General features: G+C 50.3%; 1 protein-coding gene across 1 annotated transcript in view; it reads right to left on the reverse strand.

The window, feature by feature from the left end:
* The window catches only part of Rhobtb2 (Rho related BTB domain containing 2), an 18,046-nt gene extending 17,581 nt beyond the window's left edge, over positions 1-465 (reverse strand). The window contains exon 1 of the mRNA XM_005355557.2: positions 388-465. The gene's annotated coding sequence lies outside the window, so the exon portion shown is untranslated. The remainder of the gene's footprint in view (positions 1-387) is intronic.
* Positions 466-16,499: the final 16,034 nt, after the last annotated feature.

Genomic DNA, 16,499 nt, shown 5'->3' on the forward strand with positions numbered 1-16,499 from the left:
AGAGAGAGAGAGAGAGAGAGAGAGAGAGAGAGAGAGAGAGAGAGAGAGAGAGAGACTCCCACTCTGGATCTCTTATTTTCCCCCTAACATGGTGCTGTGCACACACATTTCTTTTTAAATGAAATAAATAGGGAAGGGGGAGGGGCACGCCACGCCAATGCAAGGCATATTCTTTCCCCTAAAAAACACCCAAGAAAGGTTAGTTTCTCTCCTCCTCTGAATCGAGCAGCCTCAGCAAGAGCCCAGAAGAACAGTGGAGCTTGGGGGAAAGGCAGGAGGGGCTCAGGCAGGAGAGGGGAGGGCGCTGAAGGCTGAGCCAAGGCGAGGCAGCGCGTTTGCAGAGGCTGCTTGCAACCCGGCCATAATAAAAATCAATCATGTACTTACACCACTACATGTGACGGGGTAATTTCTAGTGTAGGGAACACATCTCTTCCTGCTAAGCACGCTCATTTTAGTGAGATGTCTGGGGTCACTCCGCGCGTGCAAGCAAGTTGGGGCGCCGCCGACGCCGCTGCTCTGTGCTGGGGATCCAGTCTCCTGGGGTCCCGGTTCGGGTGCGATCAGAAACTCTGGCACAGCAGCCCAGGCCGAACCGCGGAGCGTGAGCAGCCTCGCGCGCTGCACTGCAGCCACTGCCTCTTCCGGATCAGCATCTCCGCGCGCCCCGGGCGTCCAATGTCATGGAGGCTCGAGGAGCCGGACTGCGCGCCGCCGCTCGGACCTCCGGCCGCTGGGCCGCGCCGCCGCCCGGCTGCGCTGCGGAGGTTGCGAACGGCGCGCTGGAGAGCGAGGTGCCGGGCGAGGCCGCCGCACGCGCGCAGCCTTAAGACGCCGCCGAGCGCCGCAGTCCCGGGGACCGCTCACGACCTCCTTTTTTCATTCACAAAAAAAGCAAAGTTAGGGGGGGGTTGGGGGCAGAGAAGGAAAAAAAAAAGGGAAAAAAATTGCACCCAGGAACGGTTGCTGTGACAGAGACCGCCCACAGCGGCGCGCGGTTGGTGGAAAGGGGAGCGAAGGGGATTGGACACCCGGAGGCCACACCCTGAGCACGCCCCCAGGCCCGGGCACGCCCCGCCGCTGCTCTGCTGCTATTTGCGCCTCCTCCCTCTTCCCCCGGGAGCCGCGTAGGGTGGCCAGTAACTGACCTGGCCAGCCTGAAAAACTTACTGGACTCTCACACGGTTTCCCCAGGAGGCTAGGAAGAATCTCTTCCTGGTGCGCCTTGAGAATGCGAGTTCAAGGGGCACGAAAAGATTTTCCTGTTTTCCCTGAATTCATCCAAGCCTCCATCAGTGAGTGGCACACAGCTGCATTTCAGTACAAGTCCTCTGTCTCCTTGGGAGTTTTTCCCGAGTACTCAAGGGCCTTCCTTCCTGCATCAGCCCAGCAACTCTGGCTCTCGGAGCTTTTGTTGAGTTTCGTGTATGAATACCTGTACCATCTTCAGAGGTCCCCATCCCAACCTGTTGCCGCGGAAATGTTAGCCAGAGAAACCCTAGGTGCTCTTCTGTAACATGCAGTAACTCAAGTCAGATGTGGTAACTGTAATCCCTTGGGAGGGTGAAACTGGATGATTGTCATGAGTGCAAAACTAGCCTGGGTTACCTAGCAAAACCTTGTCTGCAAACACTGAAAATAAAAACGGGCTGATTCTAATGCCATCCATTCTACTCATCAGAAGGAAGCTTCCTTGTTCAAGGCTCGTTTTGTTAGGATGGTCTGGACCGTTAGAAATTAAAATCTTGTCGATTATCTCTGGACCAGGCCGGCAAGCCTCCCATCTCAACCCTCTATCACACTTCCAACTTGCTCTTTAAGAACGCAGATCAATTTTAATATTAGTTTATGTAAAATATGACAAGAAAGAAAGATTTACTACTTCTCCCCAAAGTCAAATAAAAACTGAATATTGGCCAGGTTCTGTGATACACATCTGTAATCCCAACCTCAGGAGGCTGAGGTAGGAGGATGGAAAGTTTGAGGTCAATTTGGGCTACATGGGGAAACACTGCCACAAACAAATTTGCATTGTCTGAAACATATCTCTTGTCTGTGAGTGCCTATGACTGCAAGTTGCCCATCAGCGTGCGTGTGGTAAGTGTACATTCAGGCTCACTTAATCATCATTTCGTACATAGATAATACTTTACTTTTGGGGGATGCTCCCCCACCTCCAACATCTACCCAGAGCTAGGGAGAAGGCTGACGGTGACCGGGTATGCTTCCTTAGAGCTCGTGTTCAGACTCAAGCTTCATAGAAGAAACACTAGTTCATACACCTGCTTAGGAAAGAAGCTGGACTTTGCTCAGCTCTGTTCTTCCGCCTGTATTTGGTACAGGAGAGCCTCACTTCACTGTTTATGCTCCTAAGAGTGAGTGTACTAAAGGAAAACACAGTGTGAAACTTCTCTGGATCTGTGCATCCAGTCGGGGCCCCTCCCATCCATACCCTGGCTCTCTCCACCCGGCTCCAAAGAGCCAGCCGGGTGCTGGGTGGATGCTGGTGCCACCTTTCATGTGTCCTGCAGCTTGTCACTTGTGCAATGCTGAGTAGACAAACAGGACTCTCCTTTGCTAGAGGTGGGCTTGAGGTGTGCTTCTGAGCCTGTAGTTCTGTAGCCAATGCCTCTTCTCCTTGGGAAAGAAAGGCAGGCTGGATCATGGATAGGTCCAAGATGCAGGTTTAGGGTCCAGTCTTGGACTAATGTAAATGTCAAATGAATATAAACCTGCTCAGATTCAGTAGAGTGGCCCTAATCACCACTCCTGCCAGGGTACACAGTCTTTAATCCCTGCTTTCGGTTTTTCTTCAAGCAGGAGTTGTGCTGCATAGCTTTATGTCAACTTGACACAAACTAGAGTCATCTGAGGGAGGAAACCACAGTGGAGAAAAAGTCTCTATAAAACGGCGCTATAGGCAAGTCTGTAGGGGATTGATTGGTGATCAATAGGGGAAGACCCAATTGATCCTGGTCTCTATAAGAAGGTAGGGTGAGCAAGCCATGTGCAGCAAGTCAGTAAGCAGCACCCCTCCATGGCCTCTGTATCAGCTCCTGCCTCCTGGTTTCTGCCCTGTTTGAGTTCGTGTCTGACTTCCTTCAGTGATGAACAGTGATGTGGAAATGTAAGCCAAATAAACCCTTTCCTCCCCAACTTGCTTTTGGTCAGTGTTTCATCACAATAGTAACCCTAACTGAGAGAGAAATCTTCCCGTCACCTCATCTTTCCAGCATTCCCAGTCAGAGCCAACTCAGTCCTGTCTGGATATGGCAGCTATCCTCCAGGCTGAACTTCCTCAGAAACAAGCGCAGCTCCTCTTCCCAGGCTCCTTATCCAGCTCTGGGATAATGCTTACCTTATCTCTTTGCCCAACCTCTCCCCCACCACCAGGTTCTCTTGGTTTGTTGAGGCAGGGTTTCTCTGTGTAGCCCTGGCTGTCAGGGAATTTGCTCTGTCTGTCCCTGCCTCCAGAATGCTGGGATTAAAGGGGTGAGCCACCAATGCCCAACTTTATCTGTGTAACTTTTCAATGACAAAGTTATTGACAAATCCCTGAGGCCAGATTTACTTCAGTGGCAACCAGTAGCTGCCAATGACCCTCTCTGTGTCCCTTCCTACAGCAGCAGGCAGCAGCTGTCATTGCACGACAGCAACCTCCCGCCTCCGTCACCTGAGCCTACAAGCCCAGCTCTAGAGACTGCTCTCTTTGCTTCAGGCTTCTTCGCAGGCCTGGAGTTCCTGCCCATCTCACCCCCATTCTTCCCTTCTTCCTTCTACCCCTTTCTGCCCATTTCCTGCAGCTTAGAGTCTCTGCTGCCTGATCCATCACCTCACTAGCTAGATGGTCATCTTCATGGCCCTTCCAGGTGGCATAAGCACTGCCCTGCCATGGCCTCCCTTCCTTGCCCTGGAAGCAGTGCTTCATTGCCACCTTAGAGATTACTGCAACACAAAGATAGGTTTAATTCCAACATTTCCTGTCCCAGACCCCCAGCATCCCTTTCCCCACAGCTGTCTGTGACCTAAAATCCCCCTGAACCTGTCCTCTGATGTCACTTCCTCCTTCCCTCCCCACAGCCAAGCCAGGCCATCACCTGGCTGCCGTTTTCCTGTGGGCAGATGCCTGCTTCTAGGCCAAGGGTTTAGCTGGAGAGAGAAGCCTCCATCCTAGTTCTCAGGGAGGCTAGTCCCAGCACTTCCCCATTTCCATGGCTCTCTCCGGCTCTGCCAAGGCCAGCCCAGATTGGGCAAGACCCCTGAGTCCATCCCTCCTCCAGTCTGTGTGCTCTATGTACTTAGCAGGCAGCTCAGCTTTCCAAACTGATCAGCCCTTGTCCATGGTGCCTGTCTCCTCTTGGAGTTACCACACACATACACAACCAGAGCTTGTGATAAGAGCAGTGTGCCCACTGGAACAGCATGCCCACTGGAGCAGGGGATATCCCCACTCAGAATTAGCAACAATTCAGAAGTAAATCTTGAGCAAAGGCTGAGGCACTTGGAGATGCAGAGCCCAGATAAGGAGAAGCAGCACAGTCAGGATAACCAGGCTGTTTTCAGCTCCCTACCCAGGGTTAAGACCACTACCAAGTCCTCATGAGGAGGCGTGGTTTTTGTGGAAACAGTCCCCTGGACTCAAAGACACTCTCCACCCACACCCCCTATACTGGAAAATGCTTAATCATCCTTTAAAAGCGGCCTGGATGGCACATCCTCCAGGAAGTCCTCCACTAACACCCCCTATCAATCTTGAGTTCCCTGACCTTCTCCTGCGCTCCTCTAGTAACTCAAGACACGCGCTGCTGGTCACAGTGTGCTCTCTCTGTCCTCCAGTACTGAAGCCTGAAGCCGCCTTTGGCGGGGACATGCATATCCAAAGGGGTCTCGTAGCTATTCGTCATGCTCCTGTTGTGCTTCAACAAGCACATAGTAGATGCTTAATAAATATTTGGTCGACAAACGAAAGTTGGGGGAGAGGGAGTAGAGTGGGGATGGAGGGCAATAGCACAAAGTGGCCACTCACATGTTCTGCTGAGAGCTCTCCCAGGGGCTATATTGGCCTTTGCTTCGTCTTCCCATAGTGCTGGGTTCCCTCCAGGCTCCTAATGGAAATGGCAGATGGTAAGAAGGTAAGATGGGAGGAGACCGAGGGCTGAAAGGGAGTGAGCACACTGTAAGTCACCCAAAAGTTAGTTGGCTCAAATGGAAGGCTCCACCTAGGGCAAGGACAGGGGTGCTGCTACCCAAGTCCAGAGGAACCACAGGGGCCAGCTATGAGGCAGACAGCGGGGTCCTGAGCTAGAACATTCTGAGTTGGCTGAGTCATTTGGTGAAGAATTGTCAGTTGTCACTCATGGAACCGTGTGATACTGGATAAAATGATCTTTTCCGGGTTTGTTTTCTCACAGACAGGGTGAGTCCACATGACCTTCAAGGTCTGGGACAGCTGATGTGATCAGTTATCCTTTCCACGGAAGCAGCTTCTGGGCAAATTAGTGCTCAGCAAACACGGGCTGAGGACCACGAAGGCTGGGAATGGGCAGGGAAGCCTTTGGAAGGGATGGAAGAGGGATTAGGGCACTGTGAAAGAAAGAGAATCTAATTCTGCACAGTCATTGGTTCTTAAGTCTAGAATTTCTGGAGAGTTCAGAAATGGTAGCAAAATGCTTGGAGAAGCCAATTAGATTCCTCCTGGCACACAGCTGACAGACGCTGTGCTGTTAAAGATGGACAAGCTGACTTGGTGATGAGAAGGGGACAGGGTAGAAAGTGATAAGACAGGAGCAGGGTAAAAGCAACTCAAAGAGCTAAAAGAAGCCAAAGTAGCAAAAGATGCCTCAACAGTTAGGAGTGTCTGTGTGCTTCCTGAGGACCCAAGTTCGGTTCCCTGTACCCATATAGGGAGACTTATAACTAACTGCATTATAACACCAATTCCACGGCTCAAACACATCCTTCTGGCCTCTGAGGGGACATATACAGGCACACACACATACAGGCACGTACCCAAACACACACACACTCACACACACACACACACACACACACACACGCATACGTACGCACACAGGCATGCATACACACTAGCCCTCCCCCCACACATGTGGCATACACCGTACACAGAGACATGCAGGTACACATAAATAAAAATAAGCCTTAAAAAGAAAGAAACAGCCAGGCAGTGGTAGCGTACACCCTTAATCCCAGCATCAAGGAGACAGAGGCAGGAGGATCTCTTTGAATTCGAGGCCAACCTGGTCTACAGAGTGAGTTCCAGGGCAGCCAGGACTACACAGAGAAACCCTGTCTTGAAAAACCAGAAAAAATAAAAACAAAAAGAAAGAAAAGGAATAAAAGTAGGGAGGCAGCCATCACTCTCTCGTTGCTTCCTACTTTTCAGACAGCTCTATCACTTGGACAGAGGCTATAAGCTCTTCCACTGGGCACAACAGTACAAGCCACACTGTGTGAAGAAAGCAGATGAGCACCTGACCTCACCATCCCTTCTTTCTATTTTGGGGGGCTTGGGAGGGTCAGTTAGAGACAAGGGTTTCTTTGGAGTCTGTCCTGGAACTCACTCTGTAGACCAGGCTGGCCTCGAACTCACACAGATCTCTCTGCCTCTGCCTCCCGAGTGCTGGGGTTAAAGGCATGTACCACCACCTGACTCACCGTCCTTTGGAGCACTGAAATCTCTCAAACTCTTTCCAGCTCCCATGTGCTGCCCCTCACACTTCTGGATAACAGGAACCCAGCTTCTGTCTGTATCCCAGCCCTCTGGTCCCCACGTGCAGAGCAAACCACACAGGGGCATTGAGGGAGGCTAGAGTCAGAATTCTGAGAGCCTAAGAGAAGAGACTCTGCCTCGGCCCTAAGAGAAACTCTTGTCCGCCTGGGCCCTAAGAGTCCCCTGACAAAATGAAGGGGAAGTCAGGGGAGACCGAACAGGGAATGAGAGTTCTTGGTGGAATGTTCAAGGCTGGCCCAGGCCCTTGCAACAGGCCTGTAACCACACCTTGGCAAGAAGATTCCATTAGCAATCCGGTGTGGCTCCACCCGCGGAAGGCGTGCAGGGCCTTCACCTACTCCCTCCAGGTCTCCGGCCCACAGCTCATCCAGGATCTCATTAAATATCTTCTGTGTCTCCGAAATGACTCTTCATTCAGCAGAGAAACTTGAGCTCTTGACGGTTAATGTTTTTCAAGAGCAGAAAGAACCACCACTAATGCCAGGCCCTCGAGCATGCCAAAGCAAGATACCTGGCAGCAGTGTGGCTCCAACCCAAGCCTCCTGGGAGGTGGCTTTCTCAGGACAGAGTTCTGAAGCCATCATGAGGCAAGCTGGGCTACGCCAGAATGGAGCTAGGTGCTTCTGCTTCTGTCCAAGAAGGTAGAAGAGGAAACAAAAAACATACCCCGTAGCCAGTACTGCCAGGCCCAAGAATCCTTGGCTTCCTACAAGCTGCAGACCTTCCCAGCAAGGGCAGGTCTTATCCCCAGAGCTCCAAAGAGCTGGGGGTGTGAGGCTTTGAGGAGGCTGATCACCCCAAAATAGATTTGTGTTTTTCACAACTTTTTTTTAATGAGCCACTGGCATCTCTTGCGGCATGGGAGAAAAATAGCCTCAACTGTTAACAAATAAAGATTATAAAAAGCCCCAACTGTTCCCCCATGGGTGTCTCTGTGGCTACAGGGAGTGGGGTGAGGGAGGTGTGCAGTCGAGAGCCTGGATCTCTTCCCTCTGACCTGCTCCCTCCCCCGAGCTGCCAAAAAGCAGGGGACATTTGTGCCTTCAGACTGTGTGCGAATGTTCTTGTTTTCTGCTTCCAGAGACACAGGGCAGCTTAATACAGACCACGCTGTAGCCAGACTGGTTTCAGTGAAGCTGGAGGGTGGGATTTGTGCAGTCCATACTTGGAAGGCTCCTTCTAGCTAAGGTCAACTTAGCCTACAATCGAATCCCCTGGGTGTTGCTAGACATCCATAAACAGCCTGAGTTTGAGGCTGCAGCTGCTTTGACCCTGGTTGTGGTGTTGCTGGGGGCTGTCCAGGAGAGGATGCTATCCTCATTCCATGGCCTGAGTCTCCCCAGAGAGCCCCAGGCTGAATCCTGCAGAGCCATTTTATGCCTTTGCCCCAACCCTGGGAGCCTTCTTGGTACCTGGACATCTAAGGATACAAGAGAGGAAGTGATGTAAATGCCCTGGCCATGGGTTAGTAACAGGGCCTCTGTCCCTGCAGAGGTCTCAGACAAAAAAATGGGGTGGTTGGTTGGCCTGGGGGACTCTTGTGGGAGTCTCAGCCCTAATCACACCTATCTTTGGCCCTGATCTTTGTCAGGAGAATAAAGGCACCATAAACTCCAAGGAGGCCCCTATTCTCTGCAAAGCGTAGGATTCATCCAGACCCACTCCGCCCACCTTTACAGGTTCGGCTCTCCTCTCTTCTTGTTTGTCTCCCTTTTTCTTCCCTCTCCATTTCCCCACCTCCTGGTCTAAGATGCATAAAAATAAATGCACGTGGCTCACCTTAGATAGCTTACAAGATGAGTAGGCAGGTGACTAGCCAGGATGCTAAGGGACTCTAAGTGGCATTATTCAACCCCGATGACGGGATTAGGGACTGCTGAGCAGATGTTTATTGAGACAGCTCCAGTGGTGAGAAACCCACAGGACAGTTGTAGCATCCCTGACCTCCTCAGGACCCCACTCTTCTCAGGCAATAACTTTCAAGTGGCTAAAAACTGGGGCAAGAGCTGTGTAGAGATCGCTGAGAGGCCACAGAGCCAGAGCTATGGTTGGAAGGAAGTTCAGGCCCGGAGGCAGTCCCAAGAGGAGTTTGGAGCAGGAGTGGCTCTGCCATACTGCCACCACAGGGAGCCTTGAAATCCTAGCTTGGGTTACCCAGACGCAGACCCGAGGACTAAAGAAGCAGGTGCATTGAGAAATGGAGTCATGGGTCCAGCTTGGGTGTTCTGGACACAGGCTGCCTCCAATGCAAGGTGGTGATGTCTCAGGCAGAGGCAGTGTAGGGGCACAAGCAACCCTGCAGGAACAAGATGGTGAGCAGTCTGTGCAATCCATGCCAGGCTGCCTAGCCGAGACCTTGCTTCCTCTGCAGGTAGTAGGGCTTCTTTGCTCACTTGTCCCTGTCATTGGCCTCGTTCTCTCATTCATCAAACGCCTGCTAAGCTCCTTCTGGTGCCTGGTGCTGGGTTAGAGGTCACAGAGATTACGGAGTAGCTAGGATGCCAGCAGTCCAGGCCATGGAGGGACTTAAGTTTAGGAGAACAATAGCTACTTATTCCGTGGTTATAATATACATGCCCAGCATTGTGCTCTATGGGCTACCTTGTTTAAAATTTTTTAAATCCTGTAGGAAGAAGTCATCATCATCGTTGTCGTCACCATCAACATTATCTTTTCTCTTCTCCTCCCCATTGGCCAAAGAGGAAATGAACATTGAAGCTTCCAGAAGGGATAGGCTTTTCCAGGGTCACAGAGCAGGCAGTTAAGAATAAAGATTCCCACGAGGCTGAGAAGCTAGGTAAAATGCAAACGGCCTGGGGTGTGGAGGGGCGTAAAAGAAGTGTGGGCCACTGCCACTGTGGTGAAAGCGCATTCCAGGTTCCGTTGTCTGGGGCTTGTCACGTGTCATGCTCTGAACCTCCCAGAGGAGACTACACAACCCCCTTCCTGCCTCGGCTCTCTCGCTCCCTTATAGAGTCTTGTTTTTGTTTTGGCCTTCAGTTTCTTGTAAGGTACTAGGTAGGCAGCTGACCCTCCCACCACCACACACACCTCCACCCTCCATTTTCGGAATTCTGAAGTATGATATTATCGAGTAACTTTGTCTGCCATCAGGGAGGGTCAACATAGTTTCAATGGCTGGAGGTAGAAAGAAATCAGGCTCTGCTAGCCTGAGGACCTCTTCCAGGATTCTGTGGGTGAGGCTGGAGCCCTCCTTTCCTCACACAGAGTCCTTAATATGAGAAGGCATTTGTCTCTCCAGGCTAGAGTCTTAACTCAGTGTTCACTTGGCCAATGAGAGCCTGGTTGGTCTTAACATTACGGGTGAGAAAGTATGGCCTGGAGATAGGAGGAGGAGGACAAGATAGAAAATTCCTGAATTTAGTACCTGGGGCCAAAGTGAACGTGAACCAGGTCCATCTTCAAATGGCTACTTCAGAGAAGCTCTCTTAGTCGCCCAGATTTGAGCAAGGTGTGCACCTCTTGACCTTAGCCGTGTATGAATTATGACTGCCTAGTTGGGGTACTTGCAAGCCCCAAGAAGTCTCAGGCTCAGACCAGACCCCAGCCCTGTCCCTTACTGAAACCGAAGGAGCCTTATTTGAAGGGACTAACTGCAAGTCTTGAGTGGGGAGTGGGAGTGTTTGCTGGAAGCCTGTGAGTCCCTGGTTAGTGGGGGATGGAAAGAGAAACAAAGCGTAAAGGTTGGGGGTAGAAAAGGGGGGAATGAGAATCTGAGTTATTGATCTACTTCTCTTGGGGCCTGCAGATTCCATTGCCTAAAGGATTGAGAGTCCCCCAAAACAAGGAGGGCCATTCAGCGCTCAGGGACCAGAAGATGTAAGTTATCCTAAAGGCTAGAAGAGGAAAGACTTTCCTGGAGCATGTGAGGCATAGGCAGGAGCCCCAACAACTAGAAGAGGCTGCAGATCAGGTCACCATGAAAGCCAAGGTGGCCCCAACATCGCTGTCACTGTGGTCTATCTTGACCCATGACCACTTTCATGAATAAGAAGTCAGTGGTCTGGCTGGGCAGTGGTGGTAAACACCTTTAATCCCAGCACTCGGAAGGCAGAGGCGGGTGGATCTCTGTAAGTCTGAGGTCAACCAGGTCTACGAAGTGAGTTCCAGGACAGCCAGGGCTGTTACACAGAGAAATATTGTCTCTAAAAACAAAAACAACAAAAACAAACAAGCAAATAAACAAAAGAATTCAGTGGTCTGGAAAGTGGGGGAGGAGATGGTGTTTGCTTGTACCACCCTTCCTTAGCTTCCCTTCCGTCCAGAGCAAAGAAAGGGACCGAGGTTTGCCCTGGCCCATGGCTTCTAGCATAGCAACATAGCAAAGGAAGCCCTTGCTCTGATCCCAGCAGATGCAAGTTCTTTGTCTCCTATTCCAAAGCTGGCTGCCACAGAGCTGCTTGGCCACCGTCCAGGCTAGGCTACAGGTTGTCAGATCAATCCCCAGGTTCCTCAGCCACCTACTCTTTTCCTGTCTTCATATGTCACCTTTCATAAGAGACTGAGAGCGATGTGAATGATGTGCAATGATGAGGTGTGACCGAAGCAGGCAGGGGTGAGAGAGATGAGAGAGAGCCCTTTCTCTCTAGTCCAGAGTCCAGGGCCAAGAGGCGTAAGCTTACCTGCCGTGTCTCCTGAGGGGCCCAGCTGGCTTGTGTCACTGTTCCTTGTCTGCAGACAGTGGTGGACTGGGCCAGCTTGTTGAGAAGGGAGGTGTAAAGAAACAGCAGACCCATTGGATTTTAAGGTTGAGATCTAAATCCCAGCCTATGGGACAGTGGGTAAGTGCTCTGGTAACCAGGAACGTGGCCAGAATGTTGGCCTCCTCTTCTGAAACCCACACCCCACCCCAACCCACCCCACCCCACCCCTGCCTCTAGGTCTGCAGAGAGCCCAGTTTAAGCCACCTGTTCACACCTTTGGCCAGGTGAGTGTTCCCAGTGCTTGGCCTAGCTTCTCTCTCCCTTGGAGCCCTATTTAGCTGCCCTCAGGCTCCTGGCAGGACTTGGGCCCTGGCATGTCTTCCTGGGTCCCTGGTGACTCATACCACTTTGGAATTTCACTCCCTGGCGCTTTTTGCTGCACTTCCTTACAGCCTGGCCTGGTGCCAGGGAATGGCACTGTAGCAGCAACTGGCTTTTGTCTATCAGGACTTCAGGCCATAGAGGTTGGGGAAAGGGAAGTCCAGCCAGAGGAGCCAGGTGGGGACAGAGAGACTTTGTTCTGGCTTGGGCTCACCTGCACACAGGTGGAGAACAGCAGGAAAGCTGAGGATTAGCATGGTTGCCTGGGAAACAGAAGACAGAAAGCCTAAACTGGCTACCAGGCTTCTTCCTTATTGTGTGTTTTTGAGATAGGGCCTCTGTTGCTTAAGCAGGCCTCAAACTCCAGCAATCTTCCTGCCTTGCCCTCCCAAGTGTTGGGATTGCAGGGTCTCTTGGAATGCATTGGGGGTGGGGGAGGGCTCCGTTGATCAGCTTGTGGATCTTCCAGGGCTCCAGAGGTAACTTGCTGTGAATGCCTGTACCCTTGGACTCTTCCAAATGGCTTAGGCTACCACCCCCTATTACTATTTGGATAACTGTCATCACAGACGCATGTGTTGTTACCCGTGTTCTCCACCAGGGGGTGCTGCTTTGGGAGGCTGTGGAGCCTTTAGGAGATGGGGCTGGATGACAGAAATGGGTCACTGGAGGCAGGGTTTTGAAGATCACCCAGCCTTTGGTTCCTGGCACACCATACTGTGAAGAGCCCTTACCACGTGCTCCCAGTCACCATAGGCAGCTACCACCATGCCCCCTGGTGTGATGGACTGAAAACCAAAGCATGATTCCTCCCTTATGCTGCTCTATCGGGCATTTTGTGACAATAACTAATAACATCCCTCATTTCGAAAATCATGCGAGGGGTCGGCTCTGGATGGCATCTCGGAAAACAGAAACGGGAGGAAACTTTGCCACCACAGGGTTGAAGAGGGGAAATGGAAAGATCTGAATTCATTCCCCACTTCCCTGGTTTCCCCAAGGGGTCCCACTTCACATGAGACAGGATCCTCTGCGTAGCTCGCGCCCAGACCCTCGGGAAGGCGATTTGCTTTTGCTATTCCCTGCCTTTTTAGCTTCCCTCCCAGCCTGAGGCTACCACTCTGCTCCTCCTCCCTGCTGTGCTCCTCCACAGAGAAGTCTGCAACCACCCAAAAGTTGACCCTGTGGATGGACTAAGGGCAAGGCCAGGAGTTCTGAGGCCGTCACTCCATCCACGTCAGCCAGGGGCCATGTCTCTGGTCAGGTTAGTGAGGAGGTGACATGATTGCGAAGCCATACCCCGAAGTCTGTGCGTCCTTTTCAACATTTGTTAGAACAGCACCAGCTTGGGACAAGTCCCCAGGAAAGCTACCAAAGCTTGTCAGCTCATCTCCTGCTCCCCCTGACCCCTCGAGGAGACCCTAAAGGTGACAAAGAGAAGGGATAAGAAAATGAACTCAGAGCCTCTGCTGTGGTCCCAAAGTGGTGGTGCCTTTCTAGACTCCTGTGGAGGCTGGGGTGTGGGGCCATGGCAGGGGCCTCAGGAATGGATTCACGTTGTGAGAGAACGCAGACATTTTCACAGGACAGGGTTAGTTATCGTGAGAGTGAATAACTGGAGGGCAGAGCTACGCCCTTGTTTGTCTCTTCTATGTGCACTCATTCGTGTGTGTGTGTGTTGTGTGTGTGTGTGTGTGTGATATGCACGCACAGGAAGTGCACCTATAGAGACCAGGAACCAGTGTTTAGGATCTCCTATTGTTCTCCATCATTACCCTCCTCTCTCATTTGGACCTGGAGCTGACTGTGGGTTCTGCAGGTTAGCTGGCAAGCTCCTGGAACCCACCTGCCTCTCACCCTCGGCACTGGGGTTGTGTGTGCACACTGTTATGCCCAGCTTTTCGTGTGCTCATGTTGCCGTGATTGCACAGCAAACACTTGACCATGGAGCCATCTCCCACCCCCGCCCTTCTGCTTTCCACCACGAACTGAAGCCAAACGAAAAGTTGAGCAGATAGCAGTGCTGTCACACTCTGAGGTTTCAGTCCCCAACCTGTGAACCAATAGAAACCTCTTTGCTTTATAAACTTCCCAGTCCTGCGTGTTGTGTTATGGAAACCAAAATCAACTAAGATGGGATCTACTCGCATAAGATTTTCTTTTTTTCTTTTTCAGATAAAAGATCCTTTAAGTACATCGTGGACAAGTGGGTTTATGATTTTAAAATCCTAAATCAGATTGTCAGAGTTTAAATCAAAGGCATGCTACTTATAGTTTTTGGATATGCTTCCAGTTTCCTTCTGTTGGCATTAACATTCCTTTAAGTCTCATAATATATAATAAAAAAATACTACATGTACCCGAGTTATAAAACGTAGGAGAGGCCAAGCAATTGTGAAGGCCTTACTCAATTTTAGAAGCATAATATAATCCCAGATGGGAGTGGTGGCACACGCCTTTAATCCCAGCAAGTGGATCTCTGTGAGTTCAAGGCCAGTCTGGTCTACAGAGTGAGTTCCAGGACAGACAGGCTCCAAAGCTACACAGAGAAACCCTGTCTGGGGGGGGGGGAGGACAGAAAAAAAAGATATGCTGTGGGACAATGGTCTGTACCCTGCCTCTTGCATTTTAAATACACGCTGGTGGGCCAGTAGCCAGGCAGGAAGTAGAGGCAGGGTAACGAGAATTCTGGGAAGAGGGAAGTTTCAGTCTGAAGTCATCACCCAAACACAGAGGAAGCCAGACACCAGAGCAAGCAAGATGTGACTGCCTTGCCAAAAAGGTACTAAGCCACGTGGCTAACACAGACAAGAATTATGGGCTAATATAAGTTATAAGAATTAATAAGAAGCCTGAGCTAATGGGCCAGTTTCTAATTAATGTAGACCTCTGTGTGTTTCTTTGGGACTTAACTGCAGGAACCGGGCAGAACAGAAACCTCAGTCAACAAAGATAGACTTGTTTTACTCATTCAAGTCTATTCAAGAATATTGAATTCAAGAATATTGAGGCATAGATATCTCAATATTCGTAGCTAATGCTCGTCATGCTACAGAATACTAGCCCTCAGCTACAGCAACACGAGGCTGCTCAGTTTCCTTGAACATTCTTGTGCTTATCTTTATGTGTGTATATTCAATCCCTCCTCATTGGTGAAATACCTGGACTTGGAATGCCTGAATGATAGAAAATCAGCATGTTCGGCCACACAAGAAAATGCGAAAGCATTTTCCCCAGTAGTTTCTAAGAGGTCCCAGCCAAGCACAATAGTGCATGCCTGCAATTCTAGCACTTGAGATGAGAAGGCAGGAAGATTTCAAATTCTGAGAAGGACTGCACTACACAGAAAAACTCTCTCAACAATGAAAAAAAATAAAAATTTCCAGCTGCTTAATGTTTTCGTCTCCAGGTGGGATTTTAGATATGACCTTACACCTTTCTTTGGGGTGTACAATGGTGTCCTTGTTGTACAATCTGTGGCTTGAGGATTACTAACAAGACCAAAAATATATTTCCCTGTATCTTGGTGCATTGTGTTTCTTTTTCTATGAGATGCCTGTCTTTATCTTTCACCTTTCTGTGGACACTATCATTTCCTCTTCCTCTGTTGTGTATAGCAGTTATTTGTGGATTCCGGGGTCTTCTGTCATTCATGTTTCATTTATGTGAATGTGAGACTTTCTGAGGACGTGTGCACATGTGTGTACGGGAGTCTCTAGGGGCCAGAGGAGGGTGTCGGTTCCTCTGGAATTGGAGACACAAGTGTTTGTGAGCTACTGCATGGATGCGGGGAACCAAACCTGGGTCCTCTGCAAGAGGGGTTAGTGCGCTGAAACACTGAAGCATTTCTCCTCCATCTAACCCTCTCCCCTGACTGACTGACTGACTGACTGACTGACTGACTGACTGACTGACTGACTGATTGATTGATTGATTTTTGAGACAGGACCTCACAATATAACCCTGGTTGGCCTGGAATTTGCTATGTTGACCACAGTCGCCTTCAGACTCAGAGATCTGCCTGCCTTTGCCTTCGTGACAAGGGGCTGGCATTAAGGCCTGTGCCTCTGATCTTTGCCAATTATAAGCATGACAGATGTGTTCTCCAGGGTTGTGGAGTTTAATGACTTTCCTGTTGTGTCTTCTGATGAACATAAATTCTTAATTATGTCTCAGTTGAGTTTATCAAGCATTCTTTCACGCCAGTTCTGTTCTGTCTTAATCGAGAAGCCCTTCCTTATCCCAAGATGACTAATTGGATTTTCTCCATTTTCTCCTTGGGTGCCAAGTCCTGCTTTTCCTCTTCGAGCTTTTCTGTGCTTGATATTTAAAAATTGGGAGGGCTTTCTCTCTTGTTTTTAACCTTAAGAAAAAGAGTATTTTGTTTGAAAAGGATTTTTCCCCCTGGGCCTAGAAGTTGGTTCAGCATTTGCCATAGATGCCTGCCTACCCGAGTTTAATCCCTGGAACTCACTTCAAAAGCACTAAACCAAATGTGATGTTGCACATCTGTAATCCCAGCACTTCTACGGTGATGGCGGGCAGAGACGGGAGAATCTCCCAGAAGCCTGAGGCCAGTTATCATACAGCAGTAGAGCCACAGAATCAGGGCCCTGCCTCAACAAGATGGAAGACAACAGGCTCCAGAAAAGTTGTCCTCTGACTGCCACACGCATACTGCAGCGTACGCACGTGCATACACA

The sequence above is a fragment of the Microtus ochrogaster genome, chromosome 17 (assembly GCF_000317375.1).
Source record: "Microtus ochrogaster isolate Prairie Vole_2 chromosome 17, MicOch1.0, whole genome shotgun sequence".
Classification (NCBI taxonomy): Eukaryota; Metazoa; Chordata; class Mammalia; order Rodentia; family Cricetidae; genus Microtus; species Microtus ochrogaster.